The sequence below is a fragment of the Macaca nemestrina genome, chromosome 2 (genome assembly GCF_043159975.1).
Source record: "Macaca nemestrina isolate mMacNem1 chromosome 2, mMacNem.hap1, whole genome shotgun sequence".
Classification (NCBI taxonomy): Eukaryota; Metazoa; Chordata; class Mammalia; order Primates; family Cercopithecidae; genus Macaca; species Macaca nemestrina.
Window position 1 is genome coordinate 835197 of NC_092126.1, and position 22797 is coordinate 857993.

The following is a 22797-nucleotide window of genomic DNA, read 5'->3' on the forward strand; positions in this document are numbered from 1 at the left end:
CATCTCCAAGCCGTGTGTCTAAAACCAGCATAAATACCGTATTTCCCATGTCATCTCCAACCAGCATGTCTAAAACCAGCATAAACATCATTTTTCCATGTCATCTCCAACCAGCGTGTCTAAAACCAGCATAAATACTGTATTTCCCTTGTCATTTCCAAGCCGCGTGTCTAAACCCAGCATAAATACCATATTTCCCGGGTCATCTCCAACCAGCGTGTCTAAAACCAGCATCAATACCGTATTTCCCGTGTCATCTCCAAGCCGCGTGTCTAAAACCAGCATAAATACCGTATTTCCCGTGTCATCTCCAACCAGTGTGTCTAAAATGAGCATAAATACCGTATTTCCCGTGTCATCTTCAACCAGCGTGTCTAAAACCAGCATAAATACCGTATTTCCCGTGTCATCTCCAACCAGCGTGCCTAAAATGAGCATAAATACCGTATTTCCCGTGTCATCTTCAACCAGCGTGTCTAAAACCAGCATAAATACCATATTTCCCGTGTCATCTCCAACCAGCGTGTCTAAAATGAGCATAAATACCGTATTTCCCGTGTCATCTTCAACCAGCGTGTCTAAAACCAGCATAAATACCGTATTTCCCGTGTCATCTCCAACCAGTGTGTCTAAAACCAGCATAAATATAATATTTCCCAAAACCTAACCATTAGTCACCCAGGTTTGAAAATTGTCTTCAACTTCCTCTGTAAGTGGCACACTGAGCTCGTCACATATTGTCTCCTTCCTACTCCCTGTCATCAAGTTCTGTTGATGTTTTTCTCTAAAATAAATCTCTCATTACTTTTCTGCCACTAGCACACAAATTCAGCTGTTCTTCATCATACATTATTTTCCTCCCTGCTCCTCAGTGGAACAAGAATGACCAGAAGCACCTTGTGGGATGAGGGGCTGGGCACGGTGGCTCACGACTGTCATCCAGCACTTTGAGGGGCCGGGCGTAGTGGCCCATGCCTGTCATCCAGCACTTTGGGGAGACCAAGGCAGGCGGATCACCTGAGGTCGGGAATTCGAGACCAGCCTGGCTAACATGACAAAACCTCATCTCTACAAAAATACAAAAATTAGCCAAGCATGGTGGCGTGTGCTTGTAATCCCAGCTACTCGGGAGGCTGAAACATGAGAATCGCTTGAACCTGGAAGGCGAGGGCTGTAGTGAGCCAAGACCCTGCCTCAAAAAAAAAAAAAAAAAACAGCATACTGTGGCATGAGGGGCGGGATTGTGACCTGCCTCTGCCTCCCCTGTTAGTGCTCACCAAGTCTCTGCAGTGGTGAGCGTGTCCTCATCTCCCGTCTTCTCCCTCAGCTACTTTGTCTGCAATTGCTCCTGTTGTGTTTGTCCAGCAGTCATCATCAGAGGACACACATCCCAAATGTCCTTCAGTCACTTTATTATTAAACTGCCAGCTCTTTCCTTGCCAGGAACTAAACCAGGAGATAAGATGGTATTTATATGTTGTAAACACACACTACATATTTAAAAATCTTCATATTTACAATTTAAACTGAGAGGAGAATGAAAAAGCCATGTGAAAGACTGCTGAAGTTGATAAAATGTTCAAATGTTTTTCAACTAGAGATAGGAAAATAGCTTACAATACAAAACCTTTACTTTGTTCTAAGGCCCTTTGTTCACTGTTACAAACTGGTGTAGTTCACAGGAAGCCAAAACTTGATTTCCAGTAAGTTCCCAAACTTCTGTTCCCAACATTTAACTTAGATGTTCATATTCCAAGATTGAAAAGACTGTTAAAGAGGAAAACAAGGACCACCGACTCACAATGGCAGCCCAGCATTTACTTACTCATTCAATCATCTGTCAATCCCAAACATCTGTAGATGCCTCTGTGTCCCAGACACCATGCCAGAGCTGAGAGTACAGAGAAGCACAGAATATTGTTTAAAGATGTTTACTGGAGCATAATTTATAAGGGTAAACAGTTAATGGAAAATATAAAAAATAAATGCAACCATCAAAATTACAGTTATAAAAATTGGGATAGTAAGCCACGCATGGTGGCTTATGTCTGTAATCCTAGCACTTTGGGAGGCCGAGGCGGGTGGATCATGAAGTCAAGAGGTTGAGACCATCCTGGCTAACATGGTGAAACCCCGTCTCTACTAAAAATACAAAAGCTAGCTGAGCATGATGGCGGGTGCCTGTAATCCCAGCTACTCGGGAGGTTGAGACAGGAGAATTGCTTGAACCCGGGAGGCGGAGGTTGCAGTGAGCCGAGATCGCACCACTGCACTCCAGCCTGGGCAACAGAGCGAGACTCTGGCTCAAACAAAAAAATAAATTATGATAGTAACATGGGGAAAAAGTCTTGTAACACAACGTTATGTGAGAAAAAGTTAGAAAAAATGTATGTCAAATATATATTTATTAGTCCATACTTACATAAATAAATGACTGAATAAATAAATTCTCACAGAAGAATTCTAAACAAAATATATAACTTCTCCCAGGAGGTAGAGTTTAATTCCTTCTCCCATTGAGGGCAGACTGGAATTAGTGATTCACTTTTTAATAAAAGGATATAGAAAGAGGAAAATAGCAACTTTACAGTAGAGAGAGCTAACACAACCTTAACCAAGTAATCAAGCTTAACATCACCAAAGATGTCATTGGATGTCATGTACCTACTGATACAATGAAAGGAGTACGTCTTCCCTGACATTCTTTCAGAAACCCATAACCTTAGTGTAATCATGAGAAAAAAAACAAACAACATAAACACATGAGCAAACTTCGAGGAACTTTCTACAAAACACTTGACCATACTCAAAATTGCCAAGGTCATGAAAACAAGGAAAGAGAGAGGCTGTCACAGGTGAGAGGAAACTCAGCAGATACGATGGCTGAATGCCATGTGGGATCCCAAAATGGAGACAGGACATTAGTGAAAAACTGGCAAAATCTGAATACAATTTGGAGTTTAAAGTAACGTACCAATGTTGGTTCGTTAGTTTTGGGAAATGTCCAGTACTGCAGTAATGTAAGATGGGTTAACATTAGGGAGAGCTGAAATCGGGTGAGGGCTATGTGACAAATCGTGTACTATCTTTGCAACTTTACTGCAGATCTAAAATTATTCCAGATTAAGAAGTTTACATCTATAAAAAGCATATGTACATCATAATTACAGTTATGCAAAAATATGATTGTAAAAAATACATAAGGAAAACAAATACATAAAAATAAGTGTGGTTCTGTTAGAATGGTGGGAGTGTGGAGTACTTTTTCCCCTTATCTGCTTACTAAATTAGCTGTAAATGACTCATTTTCCATAAATTAAAGAGTTAATTTTAGAGGTGTTTTGAGAAAAAATTCTTTTCCTTGAAATACAGAGGGAATGTACAAAAGTATATCTGAATTGAAGGGTAGTCAAGACAAAGCCTGCTTTAAAATATCCCTGAGACGTCCTTCTGCACAAGGTAAGCTGACCCGTGTTGACCCAGAAAATATCCGTTGTTCCTGCCTTTCCAATCCCCTCAGCCTCACCCCAGTTCTGCTACAAATGGGTGCCTCTCTCAGCCCCGCTGCCCTGAGAGCACACAGGGAGAGGGCACCTGAGAATGTATGTAAACCCTGAAAATCCAGGCTTCGAGACCTCGGTTTTTGTCCTTGATCTTTTGTAGGGTTCTCAGCATCACCTTAGTCCTGGAGGAACTCTGGCTTCCAAGGTAGGCTCATACTCATCAGGGTCTCTGGGAAGGCTGGGGCAGGAGTGAGGGTAGGAGGCAGAGGGCTCATAGGACTTAAGAAAAGCTTTTTTGAAGGTCAGGTTTTAGAGTGGAAGGTTCAAGCAACGGCCACCTGAACACTTTTGCAGAAGGTTCCCAGACTCTCTTCCAAACACTACAAACAGCACTAACAGACTGGCCTGGAGCTCCCGCCATAAGCACCTGTAAACAGAGTCACCCCTTCAGTAGCGTGTACTGGCCCTCGCTACCCTTCTTCAGACCCAAGTACAAGTAAAGTCTTACAACTGAAAAGGCGGAGGTGACCGGCCAAACAGAAATATTTACCTAGCCTGCATTCTTTCCACTATGTGCCCAGTGAACTCATGAGTCTCGGAGAACAGAGTAAACCCTCTCTTCACTCCTTACGTAACATTTTTCCCCAGAAACACTTTATCAGAAACATTTTTTTTTTTTTTTAAACGGAGTCTCGCTTTGTCACCCAGGCTGGAGTGCAGTGGAGCGATCTTGGCTCACTGCAGCCTCCACCTCCGGGTTCAAGCGATTCTCATGCCTCACCTTCCTGAGTAGCTGGGACCACAGGTGCACGCCATCACACCTGGCTAATTTTTGTATTTCTAGTAGAGAAGGGATTTCACCATGTTGGCCAGGCTGGTCTCGAACTCGTGACCTCAGGTGATCCACCTGCCTCAGCCTCCCAAAGTGCTGGGATTACAGGCATGAGCCACTGTGTCTGGCCAACAATTGTTTTTTTTACAACCTATCGCCAAGGGTTTGGCATATGGATCAAGCTGGATTGCCTGAATTCATTCCCTAGAATTTGGACCTTGAGGAAATAAAACAATGAGCGAAAAGATGGGCTGGCACTTGCTTGTTCCAGCATGGTGATGGCACTGTCACTCCTGCCTCCTGGATCCTGGGTGTGTGGCATGGTGATGACACTGTCACTCCTGGACTCTGGGTGTCCGGCATGGTGATGACACCGTCACTCCTGGATCCTGGGTGTGTGGCATGGTGATGACACTGTCACTCCTGGACTCTGGGTGTCCGGCATGGTGATGACACCGTCACTCCTGGATCCTGGGTGTGTGGCATGGTGATGACACTGTCACTCCTGGACTTTCGGTGTCCGGCATGGTGATGACACTGTCACTCCTGGATCCTGGGTGTGTGGCATGGTGATGACACTGTCACTCCTGGACTTTCGGTGTCCGGCATGGTGATGACACTGTCACTCCTGGATCCTGGGTGTGTGGCATGGTGATGACACTGTCACTCCTGGACTCTGGGTGTCCGGCATGGTGATGACACCGTCACTCCTGGACTCTGGGTGTCCGGCATGGTGATGACACCGTCACTCCTGGACTCTGGGTGTCCGGCATGGTGATGACACCGTCACTCCTGGACTCTGGGTGTCCGGCATGGTGATGACACCGTCACTCCTGGACTCTGGGTGTCCGGCATGGTGATGACACTGTCACTCCTGGACTCTGGGTGTCCGGCATGGTGATGACACTGTCACTCCTGGACTCTGGGTGTCCGGCATGGTGATGACACTGTCACTCCTGGACTCTGGGTGTCCGGCATGGTGATGACACTGTCACTCCTGGACTCTGGGTGTCCGGCATGGTGATGACAGTGTCACTCCTGGATCCTGGGTGTGTGGCATGGTGATGACACTGTCACTCCTGGACTCTGGGTGTGTGGCATGGTGATGACACTGTCACTCCTGGACTCTGGGTGTCCGGCATGGTGATGACACTGTCACTCCTGGACTCTGGGTGTGTGGCATGGTGATGACACTGTCACTCCTGGACTCTGGGTGTCCGGCATGGTGATGACACCGTCACTCCTGGACTCTGGGTGTCCGGCATGGTGATGACACCGTCACTCCTGGACTCTGGGTGTCCGGCATGGTGATGACAGTGTCACTCCTGGACTCTGGGTGTCCGGCATGGTGATGACACTGTCACTCCTGGACTCTGGGTGTCCGGCATGGTGATGACACTGTCACTCCTGGATCCTGGGTGTGTGGCATGGTGATGACACTGTCACTCCTGGACTTTCGGTGTCCGGCATGGTGATGACACTGTCACTCCTGGATCCTGGGTGTGTGGCATGGTGATGACACTGTCACTCCTGGACTCTGGGTGTCCGGCATGGTGATGACACCGTCACTCCTGGACTCTGGGTGTCCGGCATGGTGATGACACCGTCACTCCTGGACTCTGGGTGTCCGGCATGGTGATGACACCGTCACTCCTGGACTCTGGGTGTCCGGCATGGTGATGACACCGTCACTCCTGGACTCTGGGTGTCCGGCATGGTGATGACACTGTCACTCCTGGACTCTGGGTGTCCGGCATGGTGATGACACTGTCACTCCTGGACTCTGGGTGTCCGGCATGGTGATGACACTGTCACTCCTGGACTCTGGGTGTCCGGCATGGTGATGACACTGTCACTCCTGGACTCTGGGTGTCCGGCATGGTGATGACAGTGTCACTCCTGGATCCTGGGTGTCCGGCATGGTGATGACAGTGTCACTCCTGGATCCTGGGTATGTGGCATGGTGATGACACTGTCACTCCTGGACTCTGGGTGTCCGGCATGGTGATGACACTATCACTCCTGGACTCTAGGTGTGTGGCATGGTGATGACACTATCACTCCTGGACTCTGGGTGTCCGGCATGGTGATGACAGTGTCACTCCTGGACTCTGGGTGTGTGGCATGGTGATGACACTGTCACTCCTGGACTCTGGGTGTCCGGCATGGTGATGACACTGTCACTCCTGGACTCTGGGTGTGTGGCATGGTGATGACACCGTCACTCCTGGACTCTGGGTGTCCGGCATGGTGATGACACTGTCACTCCTGGACTCTGGGTGTCCGGCATGGTGATGACACCGTCACTCCTGGACTCTGGGTGTCCGGCATGGTGATGACACCGTCACTCCTGGACTCTGGGTGTGTGGCATGGTGATGACACTGTCACTCCTGGACTCTGGGTGTGTGGCATGGTGATGACACTGTCACTCCTGGATCCTGGGTGTCCGGCATGGTGATGACACTGTCACTCCTGGATCCTGGGTGTCCGGCATGGTGATGACACTGTCACTCCTGGAGCCTGGGTGTCCGGCATGGTGATGAGACTCTCCCTACGGGTCTCCTGGACCTGGGGCTGCCAGTTTCCTATCCTGTTCTGAGCCTAGTTCTGTAGCCTTCCCTTCAAATCTATAGCTTTCCCTTCACAACTTTTTAAGTTTTTTTGTTGTCGTTGTTGTTGTTTTGGTTGACAGGGTCTCGCTCTGCCGCCCAGGCTGGAACACAGTAGCGTCATCTTGGGCTCACTGCAGCCTCAACCCCCAGGCTCAAGTGATCCTCCCACCTCAGATCCCCAAGCAGCTGGGACTTCAGACGCACATCCCCACCCCAGCTCTTTTTTATTTTTTAATATAGACATAGGGTTTCACTATGTTGCCCAGGCTGGTCTCGAACTCCTTGGCTCAAGCAATGTGCTCACCTCGGCTTCCCAAAGTGCTGGGATTACAGGCGTGAGCCACCACACCTGGCCAGTGTATTCCTTTTTCTGCTTAAATTAGCTGTAGTCAGTTTTTGTTGCTGGCAGACAAAGTACTCTGGTGAAAGGACAAAAGAGGCGGCAGGGACTGGGACAGTCCGACATTGACTTTGCTTCTCTGATTCAAGTCAGGGGTGTGGGATTCTCTTCATCAACCGTGTGTGTTCACCTCAGTGCTTGGTGGCAGTTCCTGCCTTTTAGGAATATAACTTAGTTATAACATAGGACCTAGATAAATGAAAGTATTAGATATAGAGTGTTTACCACGTGCCAGGCACTACTCTAAATTCTTCACGTGTATAGTTCTGATCTCCCAACCATTCTATGAGGTGGGCCCATTATTTCCATTCTACAGAAATAACTGAGCACAGAGAGTTTAAGTAACTTGATCAAAGTGACACAGCCAGTGGCAATGGAGCTTGGGTTCAAATCCAGGCAGCCTGGCACCCAAACCCTGCTCTTAACCACTGCGTTATCCAGAGTGAATGAGAAAGACAGAGAAGGGGCAGGGAAAGGAGGCCTGAGCGATCAGGAGCGGCCCCCACAGCCTCTGGTTCCGGAGCTGATTCCCACAGGCTGGGTGGGATTTAGATCTGTGGAAAGAAGCAGGAAGGGCCTCTGGGGACAGGGATCAGGAGAGCAACAGGAAACACAATCACAAAGCTGGAATTGGAAATGATGTTCAGACAACTGTGACACACAGAGGAGGGGGGACCTTTGAAGGTGCTCAAGGAACAACCTGATAGGTAGAGGGGAAGTTGGACCATAAGGAGCCTTAAATGCCAGATCAGCCACTACAACCCTGCCCCGCGAGGAGGGCCCTGCAGCTTCCACAGGGACTAAAGATGGGAATCGTTTTATGAATTACGGAAAGTTGCAAGCATAGATAAAGATATTGAGAGCGGTATGCTGAACCCCCAGGTGCTCCTCATCCGGTAGTGACCAGCTCACAGCCCACTTAGTTTCCTTTGTACCCTCACCCACCAAGATTATTTTGAAGCAGATCTCAGACATCTCATTATTTCATCTGTACACATTTCAGGTATAAAATATCTGTACATATTTTGGGGATACTCATTTATGTATCTCTAAAAGATAAGGACTCTAACAAACCATGATACCATTATCATGCCTAAAAAGCTAAGAGTAATCACTTCATAGCAGCTGGTATTTAGTCCCCTTGCCCCAATTACCTCTCTTTTTACAGTCTTACAAAACCATAATGTTCCGTACACCGTAACTGGTTAGTGTGTCTCCATCTTTTTTTTTTTTTTTTTGAGATGGAGTCTCACTCTGTCACCCAGGCTGGAGAGCAGTGGTACGGTCTTGGCTCACTACAACCTCCTCCTCCCGGGTTCAAGAGATTCTGCTGCCTCAGCCTCCCGAGAAGCTGGGACTACAGGCGCCGCCACCACACCCGGCTAAGTTTTGTATTTTTAGTAGAGACGGGGTTTCACCATGTTGGCCAGGCTGGTCTCAAACTCCTGACCTCAGGTGATCCACCCGCCTCGGCCTCCCAAGTGCTGCGATTACAGGCGTGAGCCACCGCGCCCAGCCATATGTCTCCATCTTTTTATTTCTTGCAATGTATTGTTAAAGAAATCAAGTAGTATGTGTACACAAATAATGTTCAGTTATTGAGTATTTCTTTTTTACTCATACCCTGTCTTGTTCCAAAAGGATTTTAAATGACTTATAATTTTAATATAATCCGGGGAGGGGTAAGCGTGAGATGGGAGATTCAGCTCTGGGAGGCCAGCAGAATGGCTTTTAGGTCCTTCTTGGATTCAGAAAATACTTCTCGAAAGAGATTCGAGCTAAATCTTACAGGATTAGAGGTTAGCCGGATGATAATAAATCAAGAGGGGAAAGAGGAGCTCCTGCAAAGGGCTGACCCAGGGCAGTGAGAACAGGGGAAAGAGCTCGGAGGTAGAGGCAGAATCTGGTGTTTCCTGGGGTGCGGGACGTTAGGGGTAGTAAGGCTGGAGTGGGTAGAGGAAAGGGCTAGGGTGACACCCCGGGGTATTAGGCGGAACTGAGGGAAACATAGGAGCAGGGAAAAGGGAACGAGAACGGAAAAGAGGGAGGTGGGAAATAGGAGAGGGAGTTTCCAAACAGCAACACAACAGAAACAAGTGTATTGGGTTGTGGAGCATTTGCCCTGGTGAGAGCTGGGTCTGCCCTGGACATTTGTGGGGATTATGGATCAGCGCGTGGAGCTGCGCGGCCACATCCACCATTCACTTGTATCTGAGTGACGGCTTGCATGTTGAGTGACAGCTTGCACCTGAGTAACAGCGATTATGGCTCAGTGGGTGGAGCCACGCAGTCACATCCACCATTCACTTGCACCGGAGTAACAGCTTGCATGTTGAGTGACAGCTTGCACCTGAGTGACAGCGATTATGGCTCAGTGGGTGGAGCCACGCAGTCACATCCACCATTCACTTGCACCTGAGTGACAGCTTGCACGTGAGTGACAGTGATTATGGCTCAGTGGGTGGAGCCACGCGGCCACATCCACCATTCACTTGCACCTGAGTGACAGCTTGCAGCTGAGTGACAGCCTGCAGCTGAGTGACAGCCTGCACCTGAGTGACAGCCAAGCTACAGTCATGACTACGTTTCTTTCTTTCTTTTTAAAGAACAATAAATTGACTTTATTCCTTATAAAGGTGATACTGGAGAATGTGACATAGATTTGCTGGCACATGGGTTTCCTATGAACAAACCCCAGAATTGGACAGACGTATCCAGCGCTACATTGGAACCATCCCAAAAAACCAAGGCCTGCATTGCATATCTATCTGCTGCCTGCTGAAGGAGCCCTGTCTGTGTGCCCAAGGACAGTGGCTTCCTTGCCAAGGGCCATCCCTATTGCAGGAGAAAGCCTTTCAGGACCCCTCTTACAGAAACACGCCTCAGCAGCCTGCAGAGGATACAGCTTTCCATGTGACTCAGGGAGCAGTTGATATCAACATTCTCTCAATTTGAATTATTATTTATTATTATTATACTTTAAGTTCTGGGACATGTGCAGAACGTGCAGGTTTGTTTCATAGGTATGTACGTGCCATGGTGTTTGCTGCACCCATCAACCCATCATCTACATTGGGTATTTCTCCTAATGCTCTCCCTGCCCCAGCCCCCCACCCCCTGACAGGCCCCGGTGTGTGATGTTCCCCTCCCTTGTCCATGTGTTCTCATTGTTCAACTCCCACTTATGAGTGAGAACATGCGGTCTTTGGTTTTCTATTCCTGTGATAGTTTGCTGAGAATGATGGTTTCCAGCTTCATCCATGTCCCTGCAAAGGACATGAACTCATGCTTTTTTTATGGCTGTATAGTATTCCATAGTGTATATGTGCCACATTTTCTTTATCCAGTCTATCATTGATGGACATTTGGGTAGGTTCTAAATCTTTGCTATTGTGAATAGTGCTGCAATAAACATATGTGTGCTTGGGGATGGGCACGATGGCTCACGCCTGTAATCCCAGCACTTTGGGAGGCTGAGGCGGGTGGATCACAAGGTCAGGAGATCGAGACCATCCTGGCCAACATGGTGAAACCCCATCTCTAGTAAAATGCAAAAAATTAGCCAGGCGTGGTGGTGTGTGCCTGTGGTTCCAGCTACTCGGGAGGCTGAGGCAGGAGAATCACTTGAACCTGGGAGATGGAGGTTGCAGTGAGCCGAGACTATGCCATTGCACTCCAGCCTGGTGACAGAGCAAGACTGTATCAAAAATAAATAAATAAATAAATAAGCAAACAAACGTATGTGTGCATGTGTCTTTATAGCAGCATGATTTATAATCCTTTGGGCATATACCCAGTAATGGGATTGCTGGGTCAAATGGTATTTCTAGTGCTAGATCCTTGAGGAATCGCCACACTGTCTTCCACAATGGTTGAACTAGTTTACAGTCCCACCAACAGTGTAAAAGTGTTCCTGTTTCTCCACATCCTCTCCAGCACTTGTTGTTTCCTGACTTTATAATGATCACCATTCTACCTGGAGTGAGATGGTATCTCATTATGGTTGTGATTTGTGTTTCTCTAATGATCAGTGATGATGAGCTTTTTTTCATGTTTGTTGGCTGCATAAATGTCTTGAGAAGTGTCTGTTCATATGCTTTGCACACTTTCTGATGGGATTGTTTGTTTTCTTCTTGTAAATTTACTTAAGTTCCTTGTAAATTCTGGATATTAGCCCTTTGTCAGATGGATAGATTGTAAAAATTTTCTCCCATTCTGTAGGTACCTGTTCACTCTGGCTAGTCTTATGCGGAAAACTGAAACTGGACCCCTTCCTGACACCTCATACAAAAATTAAGATGGATTACAGACTTAAACGTAAGACCTAAAACCAGAAAAACCCTAGAAGAAAACCTAGGCAATACCACCCAGGACATAGGCATGGGCAAAGACTTCATGACTAAAACACCAAAAGCAATGGCAACAAAAGCCAAAACTGACAAAAGGGATCTAATTACACTAAAGAGCTTCTGCACAGCATGACTGTATTTCAGTGCATGTTTACCACCGAACTCTTAATGCTCCACCACTGCCCTGTGTCATTAGGATCCCAGCTCTGCAGCCATTCCTCTAGTTGGGCCTGGGTCGGCTCCGGGATGCCGTGGGGCCGGTAGGCTGCGGAGGGGCCAGTGGGGCCCTGGGGCCAAGGCAGAGACCCCTCCCGCTGCACATCCCACTGCTTGGGCACCTGGCCCCCCGCAGGCCCGCCCGCTGCTCCCGCCTCCCGTGGAGGGTCGGGGGCTGGGGACTGGGGAAGGGTACCCCAAATATCTCTGGGTGGCGATCGCTCAGCCCCTCCAGTCCATCCAGCTCCTGCATTGTCCGTCCTACCAATAACCTCTCACTTGCTATTCTCAGCCCCTTCCTGCCTTGTCTCCCTGTGAGACCTACTGGAACCCCCCACCTTTCACACCACTGACCAGCTGGAGGAAAACGCAGAGGCACAGACTAGGCCACGTGCCTAACTGGCTGCTTCCCCAGACGCTCTCACTTTCCCATTCTTTTTTTTTTTTTTTTTTTTTTTTTTTTTTTTTTTGAGATGGAGTCTCGCTCTGCCACCCAGGCTGGAGTGCAGTGGTGAGATCTCAGCTCATTGCAAACTCCACCAGCTGGGTTCAACTAATTCTCCTGCCTCAGCGCAATTCTCCTGCCTCAGCCTCCCAAGTAGCTGGGATTACACGCACACACCACCATGCCCGGCTAGGTTTTGTATTTTTAGTAGAGATGGGGTTTCACCATGTTAGCCAGGCTGGTCTCAAACTCCCAACCTCAGGTGATCCGCCTGCCTCAGGCTTCCGAAGTGCTGGGATTACAGGCGTGAGCCACCGTGCCCGGCCTCACTTCCCCATTCTTAAGGCCTCCCGTTTCAGACCTGCCCCCTTTTCCCCGCATTTCTGTCACGGCACATCACAACCAGCAGACAGGGCTTCCCGTTTCACAGGAGAAATAGAAGCCATCGGAGGGGACCTCCTTCAAACTCCTGCCACCAAAGCTCAGCATGTCCCTGGACCCACGTGTTTCCTCTTTTCCTTCGGGATTGAATTAGGTGCCGCTTGAAACCCGCTCCTGGGTGGGGTCTTGGCTCTATCAGTTATGCCTCTATTCTGTATGTTTCACCTCGCCCTTGTAGGGGCATAAAACAGCGTTTAAAACAGGATCAAGCTTCCCATTTTAAAACTCCCACACTCCCTTAATTTCATCTCCCTCTCCACCTACTGCCGCCTGTCTCTTCCTCTTCATGGCTGAACTTCTCAAAAAAGTGGATACACTTTCTGTCAACTCCTAAACGCTCCTCACACTCCCTTGGCCTCTGCTCCTACCTTCCTCCTCCCACTTCACAGGAACTACTTGTGCCAAAGAGGATCCCTGAGACGTCCTGACTGGTAACCCCAGTGGACTCTACTCAACACGCCACGTCCTTCACTTCTTAGAGTTTGAAACAGCCTGACCCTCCTCTTCCGGCGACAGTCTTTTCCTTGGTTTGGGGACTGTACATCTCCGGTTCTGCCCTCCCTCTGAACGCCCCCTCCTCTGTTCAGCCCTTTATGTCGGCATTGCTTGTGTCTGTCCTGGCCCATTTTCTCCTCTCGTTCTACATCCTCCCCGGGGACTTTAGCTCCTCTCATGGCTCGGGTCACCAGCTCCGCAGTGATGACAACCAAATTCTGTACCTCATTTCCCGAGGCTCCTGACGGACTCGCCTGGTCAATACGTTACTGGACACATTCATGAGACTGTCTCACACAGGCCTCTCAAACCCAGTGTGTCCCAGGTAATTCTCTTCCTGTCCGTGCCTGTTCCTCTTCCACTGCCTCCTACGTCAGTGGCTGTCCGCCTTCTCTCTCTCTCCACCTCTACATTTGGCTCATAGGAAAAGTGTCACCAAGGGCTGTGGGTGCAGATTTCTCATTATCCCCTAAGTTTGAACATTTTTCCCCTCTAAAGTGTATGACCATTACCCTATTACAGATCAACATCTTCTATCACTCGAATGACTGCAATAATCTAACTGGGTTCCCTGGGGCTGTGGAGGACTGCAAGAGGCTGCCCAGTGTACCCCTCCCTCACCATCCCCAACAGCCCTCACCTTCTGGTCTACAAAACTCTTAAAAACATTTAAACAGTGTTACTCTGGAAAGGCACCAACTATTAGCTTTGGGTTCTTCACGCAGCCCTGTTTGGGCTGTTTCAGGTGTCCCAGCTTGGCGCTTCTGTTAGCCTCTGGGTCTGAAGACAGTGGGATGATCTTAAAGGAGTCTCTGGAGATATCCCCTCACCAGGAAGCATCTACTGATGGACTTACTGTCCCTGCCCGAACACCGTGGCTCTGTCCTCCTGCCTGTGGCACAGTGTTTGCCACACAGTGTGATGACGTTCTGCTCTAGACTCAGGACCTGCCGGATGTTTTCTGGGGGATGGAGTGGGGCAGTGGAATGTCACTGCACGATCCACCACGGCAGCCAGCTGGAGAGTCACTCAACAGAATAAAATGAATGAATGAGCCAGTGACTGAATGAATTGGTGCTTGGTCACCGTGGGAATCAACTTCTTTTCCCTTAATGTGCTATCATTGTTTTTCTTTTTTCCTTTTTTTTTTTTTTTTCTGGGACGGAGTTTCGCCCAGGCTTGAGTGCAATGGCACAATCTCGGCTCACTGCAACCTCCGCCTCCTGGGTTCAAGTGATTCTCCTGCCTCAGCCTCCTGAGTAGCTGAAATTATAGGTGCTTGCCACCACACCTGGCTGATTTTTATATTTTTAGTAGAGACGGAGTTTCGCCATGTTGGTCAGGCTGGTCTCGATCTCCTGACCTCGTGATCCACCTGCCTCAGCCTCCCAAAGTGCTGGGATTAAAGGAGTGAGCCACTGCGCCTGGCCTTATTTTTTCTTTTCTTTTTTTTTTAATTTAATTTTTTTTGAGACAGTCTCACTTTAGTACCCAGGCTGGAGTCCAGTGGTGCAATCTTGGCTCACTGCAATCTCCACCTCCTGGGTTCAAGCAATTCTCCTGCCTCAGCCTCCTAAGTAGTTGGGATTACAGGTGCACACCACCACACCTGGCTAAGTTTTGTATTTTTTTCTGTAGAGATGGGGTTTCACCATGTTGGCCTTGCTGGTCTCAAACTCCTGAGCTCAAGCAATCCTCCCACCTCAGCCTCCCAGAGTGCTGGGATTACAGGTATTAGCCACCACACCCAGCCGTGCTATCATTTTTTGATGGTACCAGTCAGGACTGTTAGTAACTAGAATTCTCTCCTGGCCCATAGACACTGTGGAGGTTCAAGTACAAGCCTAAGTTCAATTCAGATCTTTATTCAATTAAATAAAAATTATTTGGCATTATTATTATCAGAAATACAGACGTATTTCCTGCCTTCAAGAAGCAGACAGGGAAGACGGACCCCGCCTTACAGAAAGAAAGCCGTAACGGTGATGCAGACAGGGAAGAAGGCAATGATGCCATGAGAGAAGTTAAAATCAATAGCTTCTAAGGTAAGAATAAGAAATTAATCTCGGCCGGGCACAGTGGCTCAAGCCTATAATCCCAGCACTTGGGAGGCCAAGACGGGTGGATCACGAGGTCAGGAGATCGAGACCATCCTGGCTAACACGGTGAAACCCTGTCTCTACTAAAAAATACAAAAACCTAGCCGGGTGAGGTGGTGGGCGCCTGTAGTCCCAGCTACTCAGGAGGCTGAGGCAGGAGAATGGCGTGAACCCGGGAGGCGGAGCTTGCAGTGAGCTGAGATCCGGCCACTGCACTTCAGTCTGGGCACAAAGCGAGACTCTGTCTCAACAACAACAACAACAACAACAACAAAAAATTAATCTCAGCTGGGAGGATGTAGGAAGACCTCTCAGAATGGATCTATTTTATTTTTAAAAACTATGGCCGGGCATGGTGGCTCACGCCTGTAATCCCAGCACTTTGGGAGGCTAAGGCAGGCAGATCACGAGGTCAGGAGTTTGAGACCAGCTCTGACCAACATGGCAAAACCACGTCTCTACTAAAAATACAAAAATTAGCCGGGCGTGGTGGCGCACACCTGTAATCCCAGCTACTCAGGTGGCTGAGGCAGGAGAATTGCTTGAACCCGAGAGGCGGAGGTTGCAGTGAGCCGAGGCCACGCCACTGCACTCCAGCCTGGTGGACAGAGCGAGACTCCATCTCAAAACAAAAACAAAAACAAAAAACCCGAAACTATTTATTATGGAAAAATTCAAACACATGCAAAAGTAGAGAGAATAGGATGATGAACCCAAGGTACCAGTTGGCCAGCTTCAAAATTATCAACATTTTGCTCAAGCTCTTATTCCCCATATTTTAAAAATATAACCACAATACCTGATCAGAGCTAAAACAAATATGGCCACACACCTTTAATCCCAACACTTTGGGAGGCTGAGGCGGGCAGATCACCTGAGGCCAGGAGTTCAAGACCAGCCTGGCCAATATGGTGAAACCCCTGTCTCTACTAAAAATACAAAAATTAGCTGGGCATGGTGGCGGGCACCTGTAATCCCAGCTACTCAGAAGGCTGAGGTAGGAGAATCACTTCAACTGGGGAGGTGCAACCCTGGTAACTCACACACAGGTCCGGTCCCACCCACAGCAAAGCTGGATGCTGTGGTTGGCAGAGCCAAGCCGTTTGCCTGCACTTCAGGCCAAAGCCGGGATGCGACCTAGATGGTTCCTAAGGTCCCTGACAATCCTGAGATCTTGCATCCTGTCTATTTCAGGTCAAAGGTGCCTACACGTTCCTTCTAGCTTTGTTCCCCTGATGTTTCTTGCCACCTGCTACTCCTCTCTGAGCTGCTTTTCCAGGTTCCACAGGGTTCAGCTGTCCGTGGTAGACATGAGGGCAGAGAATGAGGTGTTCCACTTACCTTTCTATCTTCTTGCAGTATGGCTGTCTCTTGACTGGCACCATGTAGACTTTTGAGGGCAGACAGGAGTCTGTGGAGAGATGCTGGGGACGTTGAGCAACAGCAGTGGGGGTGGGAGGCAGAAATGAGGACAAGAACGTTCACCTTGTATTTCTCTCAGCTTCTCAGATGACCAAGGTGGTGCTGCAGATGGTGCTGAGGAAGGAGAACCCATAAACCCAGAACAAGATGAGAGGATTGCCGAGACCAGGAGTTCGAGACCATCCTGGTTAACATAGTGATACTCCCCATCTCTACAAAACTAAAAATGAAAAAAGTAAGGGGAGGAATCATGTGTTTTCTGGGTCTGGGTGGAGAACTTTTCAAAACCAGAGTGCCAACTTTCTATTTGTTTTTTATGTTTTTTTCCATCATTGTCATGGTGGTTGTTGACTGTTATGGTGCTAGCGGGACTACCATTTAGCATGGAAATTAGATTATAACGAAGTTAGAGGTCAAGTGAGCTGCCATCTTGGATTCCATCAGTCTTAGCTGGTTTGATCACCAGGGAGAAGTTCGGACCTCAGGCATCCTGTTTCCTAAAGATAAACAGAGTTAAGGCAGGGTAGGTATTCATGGAGGTCATGTGGGCATTACACTGGACGACATCTTGGCTTTAGCCCTGATCTGTCCAGTGCCCTCAACCCAGTACTGGAGGAGAGCCCTGAGCCACATCATGGCATATTGTGGCTTTGGGCAGAAAGAAAAGCGGATAGTGCAATGGAAAGAGCATGGGCTTGAGAGTCAGACTTGACTTCAACTCCTAGCTCCACCACTTACCACCTAGGTGACCTCAAGCCACTTTCTCAGTCTTTCTGAGCCTCCATTTCCTCATGTGTGTCCTAGAGCTTGTCTGATAGGGCTACAGTGAGACTTAATTGAATTAAGTATAGTGAGAATTAAGCCAGGTATGGAGAGACCTAGGTCCTGTGAGTGAATTAATTGAGATCAGGTAGGGAGGGACGTGGCTCCTGGTCAGTGAATTAATTGAGATCAGGTAGGGAGGGACGTGGCTCCTGTGGGTGAATTAATTGAGATCAGGTAGGGAGAGACGTGGCTCCTGTGGGTGAATTAATTGAGATCAGGTGGGGAGGGACGTGGCTCTGGTGAGTGAATTAATTGAGATCAGGTAGGGAGGGACGTGGCTCTGGTGAGTGAATTAATTGAGATCAGGTAGGGAGGGACGTGGCTCCTGTCAGTGAATTAATTGAGATCAGGTAGGGAGGGACGTGGGTCCTGTGAATTGAGATCAGGTAGGGAGGGACGTGGGTCCTGTGAATTAATTGAGATCAGGTAGGGAGGGACGTGGGTCCTGTGGGTGAATTAATTGAGATCAGGTGTAGGGAGGGACGTGGCTCCTGTCAGTGAATTAATTGAGATCAGGTGGGGAGGGACGTGGCTCCTGGTGAGTGTACGCCACGAGGCAGCTGCTAGCTGGGAACACAGGCACAGGTGGGAACAGACCTTCACTTCCTGCTCACTTAGGTTCAGCGGCTTCTCCAAACCAGCCTCCCAGGAATGCCGTTCTCCATGGCCGTGAGGGGAATCAGAAAGAGACCCTGACTCCTCTCCTGAGGCCCCTTCCACACCCTGAGCCAGCAGGATCCACGCAGCAGAGGTCATCTGTCCCCAGCTTGGCCCACTGAGGTCAGCACGGCTGGCCAGGGTAGCTTGTCTCTCAGCTCCCATCCTGTGTACTTCCACATTGGTTTAACCAGAGCAAAACTGAAATCTACAATCGTCATAAACACATTTAAATGTGCATAGGATCAGCCATACAAATTATTAAACATACGTTTGGCTCACGGTATTATTCATTGTTTTGTGACGGCTACAATGACTATAGCAAACATTTCTCGAAAGTAGAAAATAAGAACCCAGCACCCCTTTAGCTAAGTAATATGCCCTCTTTCCTCAATATTTCTTCCCGGGCTCCACATTACTGCCCTTAAGTCTGGAAATATTCTGGTCTGAGCCCCGTAGTCCAGGCCTCATATTCAGGCTTTCTGTCCCCAGTGATGAAAGGAGAGGCGGCAGACCTTTCTCCGGTGAGCTCAGATGGGCCTCCTGGAGTCTCCTGGGGCGCACAGGATTTCAAAGATCCAGGAGGGGCTGCCCGGGGCTGTGGGGTCTGATGAACCTCTCACATTCCCTCCCACACCTGCCCTTTTCCTGTTCCTGTGAATGCTTTCCCTGTCCTGACTTCCTGCCCTTTTCCTGTTCCTGTGAATGCTTTCCCTGTCCTGACTTCCTGCCCTTTTCCTGTTCCTGTGAATGCTTTCCCTGTCCTGACTTCCTGCCCTTTTCCTGTTCCTGTGAATGCTTTCCCTGTCCTGACTTCCTGCCCTTTTCCTGTTCCTGTGAATGCTTTCCCTGTCCTGACTTCCTGGACTCCAGACCTCAGGGTCATCTTTTGCTTCTCTCTGCAAGGTGCCAAGTCTCTCTGGTTTGTTTGATTTGTTATTGAGGCGGAGTCTCACTGTACTGCCCAGGCTGGAGTGCAGCGGCGCGACCTCTGCTCACTGCAACCTCCAACTCCCTGGTTCAAGCGATTCTCCTGCCTCAGCCTCTGGAGTCGCTGGGATTACAGGCACCCGCCACCACAGCTGGCTTTTTTTTTTTTCTGGATTTTTAGTAGAGATACGGTTTCACCATGTTGGCCAGGCTGGTCTCGATCTCCTGACCTCGTGATCCGCCTGCCTTGGCCTCCCAAAGTGCTGGGATTACAGGAGTGAGCCACTGTGCCCGGCCATCTCTCTAGTTTTACTTTGCAATATCGTTCATACCCATCCCCTTTCTAGTCGCGCTGCTGAAGTCCTGGGTCACGGCCTCCTAACTGGTCCCCCTGCCCTAACTCCTCCCCGACCAGTCCCCCTGCCCTAGCTCCTCCCCGACCGGTCCCCCTGCCCTAGCTCCTCCCCGACCGGTCCCCCTGCCCTAGCTCCTCCCCGACCGGTCCTCCTGCCCTAGCTCCTCCCCGACTGGTCCCCCTGCCCTAACTCCTCCCTGACTGGCCTCTGTCCAAGCAGAGCTTGAGTATTGCTAGTTCCCTGCTCAAACCCACCACTGGCACTGGCTTCCTATCACCTACAGAATAAAGGCTAAATGCCTACACTTGGCACAGAAAGTCATCAACAGGCCCCAGTGCCCATTTCTGGCCTTATCTTCTGCTAATGCCCTGCACCCACTCCCATGCGGTAGCTGAATGGAAAGAGCCATTATCCCCTTGGGAACACTGGCTTCTCCGTAAATGATTATAGCCCGGAAACCCTGTCAGCACAGAACCCAGCTATTGGCTAATTGGTCAGCTTTAGCTTCATTTCTCTGAATAATTTATTTCAAAACATAATCCCAAGGAACAAGGTTAGGAAAAGGGGAGGGGAGACAGGGACAGAGGGAGAGCCCGTGCAAAGCCGTGTTATCCAGTCGGCCCCTGCTGTGGCTGACTGGTTGTGCGATCCTGTAAGATCTTCTAAGAAGCTTTATGAGATGTATTGAGAACCATCTGTCCTGGGGATGAATCTGTTGGCTCCCAGTCCTCATGGGTTACGAGTTGCTCCACAGGATTCTGGATATATACGAATGTTCCTCATCTGAGGAAGGGGTTACGTCCCAATAAATACTTGGTAAGTCAAAAATACTGTAAGTCAGAAACACATTTAATACCCTGATAAGCCCATCATAAAGTCAAAAAATTTTAAGTCAAATCATTGTAAACCGGGACCGTCTGTATACCCAAGACATATACAAGAATGTTCATAGCAGCTTTATTCAAAATAGTGAAAAACAAAACAATCCAAATGCCCAGCAATTGGAAAATGGGTAAATAAATTGTGGTATATTTATACAATGGAATACTGTGCAACAACAAAAAGGATGAAGTATAACACTACACACAGCGTGAGTGAGTCTCACAGACACAGTGTTAACAGAGAGAATCCAGACACAAAAGAGCCTATATATGCATGATTCCATTTACATGAAGCTCAAAGACAGGCAGAGCTAATCTATGGTGAAGATAAGAATGGTGGTTACAGTGAAATGGGAGGATCGCTCGAACCCGGGAGGCGGAGGCTGCAGTGAACCATGACGGCACCACTGCACTCCAGCTTCATGTTGATTATTCTTTATTCCTCTCTCTCTTTGACACTTCATGTTGATTTTTCTTTATTCCTCTCTCTCTTCGACACTTCATGTTGATTATTCTTTATTCCTCTCTCTCTTTGATGGTTCATGTTGATTTTTCTTTATTCCTCTCTCTCTTTGACGCTTCATGTTGATTATTCTTTATTCCTCTCTCTCTTTGACACTTCATGTTGATTTTTCTTTATTCCTCTCTCTCTTCGACGCTTCATGTTGATTTGGAAAGACATCGTGTCAGCTCTACTTTCAAAATGTATCCAGAATCAGACCACTTCTTACCAGTGTCTTTGTTCCCCCCATAGTCAGAGCCACCTCTGTCTCTCACTTGGACAAGGGCAAAGCCTCTTAACTCCCTGTTTTTACCCTATTTTCAGCTGCCAGGGAGATCCTTCTAAAACTGTTAGCAGCAGTGAATCCCTGTGGGTCTGCAGCAACTCAGTTCTTGCCTCTGGAAGGAAAGAATTTGTCTGAGGGGCATAGAGCAGAGTGAGAGACCAAGGCAGGTTTCAGAGCAGGAGTGAAAGTGTATTAAAAAGTTGGCTGGGGGCTGGGCAAGGTGGCTTACACCTGTAATCCCAGCACTTTGGGAGGCCAAGGCAGGCAGATCACCTGAGGTCGGGAGTTCAAGACCAGCCTGACCAACATGGTGAAACCCTGTCTCTACTAAAAACACAAAATTAGCCAGGCGTGGTGGCACATGCCTGTAATTCCAGCTTCTCGGGACACTGAGGCAGGAGAATTGCTTGAACCTGTTAGAAACAAATGCTTGTTCCTCAGTGCAAAAAGAAGAACTAGCACTCAAAGAATTTAATTTTCTCAGCAAGGCAATTTTTACTTCTATAGAAGGGTGTGACTCGTGGATGGAGCAGTGGCGAGAGCGCACCTGAACAAGGAGGGGAAGGGGTTCTTATTCCTGACGCAGGTAGCCCCTACTGCTATGCCTTTTCCCTACTGGCTAGGGTTGGACCGCACAGCCTAAGCTAATTCTGACTGGCTATTTTAAAGAGAGCAGGGGTACGAGTCAGGGCAGTGGGGTGAGTAGTTTGGTGGGAACGATGGTTACAGAACTGGTGACTCAGGATGACTCAGGTCAGAGCAGGTGACCAGGGGTGACTCAGGATGGAGCAGGAGATAGAGGCTAGGAGGGGGTTGTTTACTGAAACTAGGGGCAAGGAGATGAAGAAAACGAGGAAGTTAAACTTTAAAATGAAGAGCTGAACGTACTGTTTGGAGAGGATCTCAGAACTCATTGTACTTAACAATTTACAGGCTAAAACCTTTGAAGAGGAATTTATTATATCCTACAAACCCAGGAGGTGGAGGTTGCAGTGAGCCAAGATTGTGCCATTGCACTCCAGTCTGGGCAACAAGAATGAAACTCCATCTCAAAAAAACAAAAGTTGGCTAGAGCCGGGCGTGGTGGCTCACACCTATAATCTCAGCACTTTGGGAGGCTGGGGCAGGTGGATCGAGTATGGGACCATCCTGGCTAATATGGTGAAACCCCGTCTCTACTAAAAATACACACACAAAAAAATATATTAGCCAAGCATGGTGGTGCATGCCTGTTATCCCAGAGCTCAGGAAGCTGAGGCAGGAGAATTGCTTGAATCCCAGAGGCAGAGACTGCAGTGAACTGGGATTGTGCCACTGCACTCCAGCCTGGGTGACAGAGCAAGACTCTGTCTCATAAATAAATAAATAAATAAATAAATAAATAAATAAATAATAAAGTTTTAGAGCAGGAATGAAAGGAAGTAAAGTACACTTGGAAGAGCCACGTGGGCAACTGGAGAGATCCAGGTGCCCCATCTGACCCTTGACTTGGGATTAATATATTGACATGAGATGTGAGCAGTGACTCGAAGTTGCTCCGAAAAA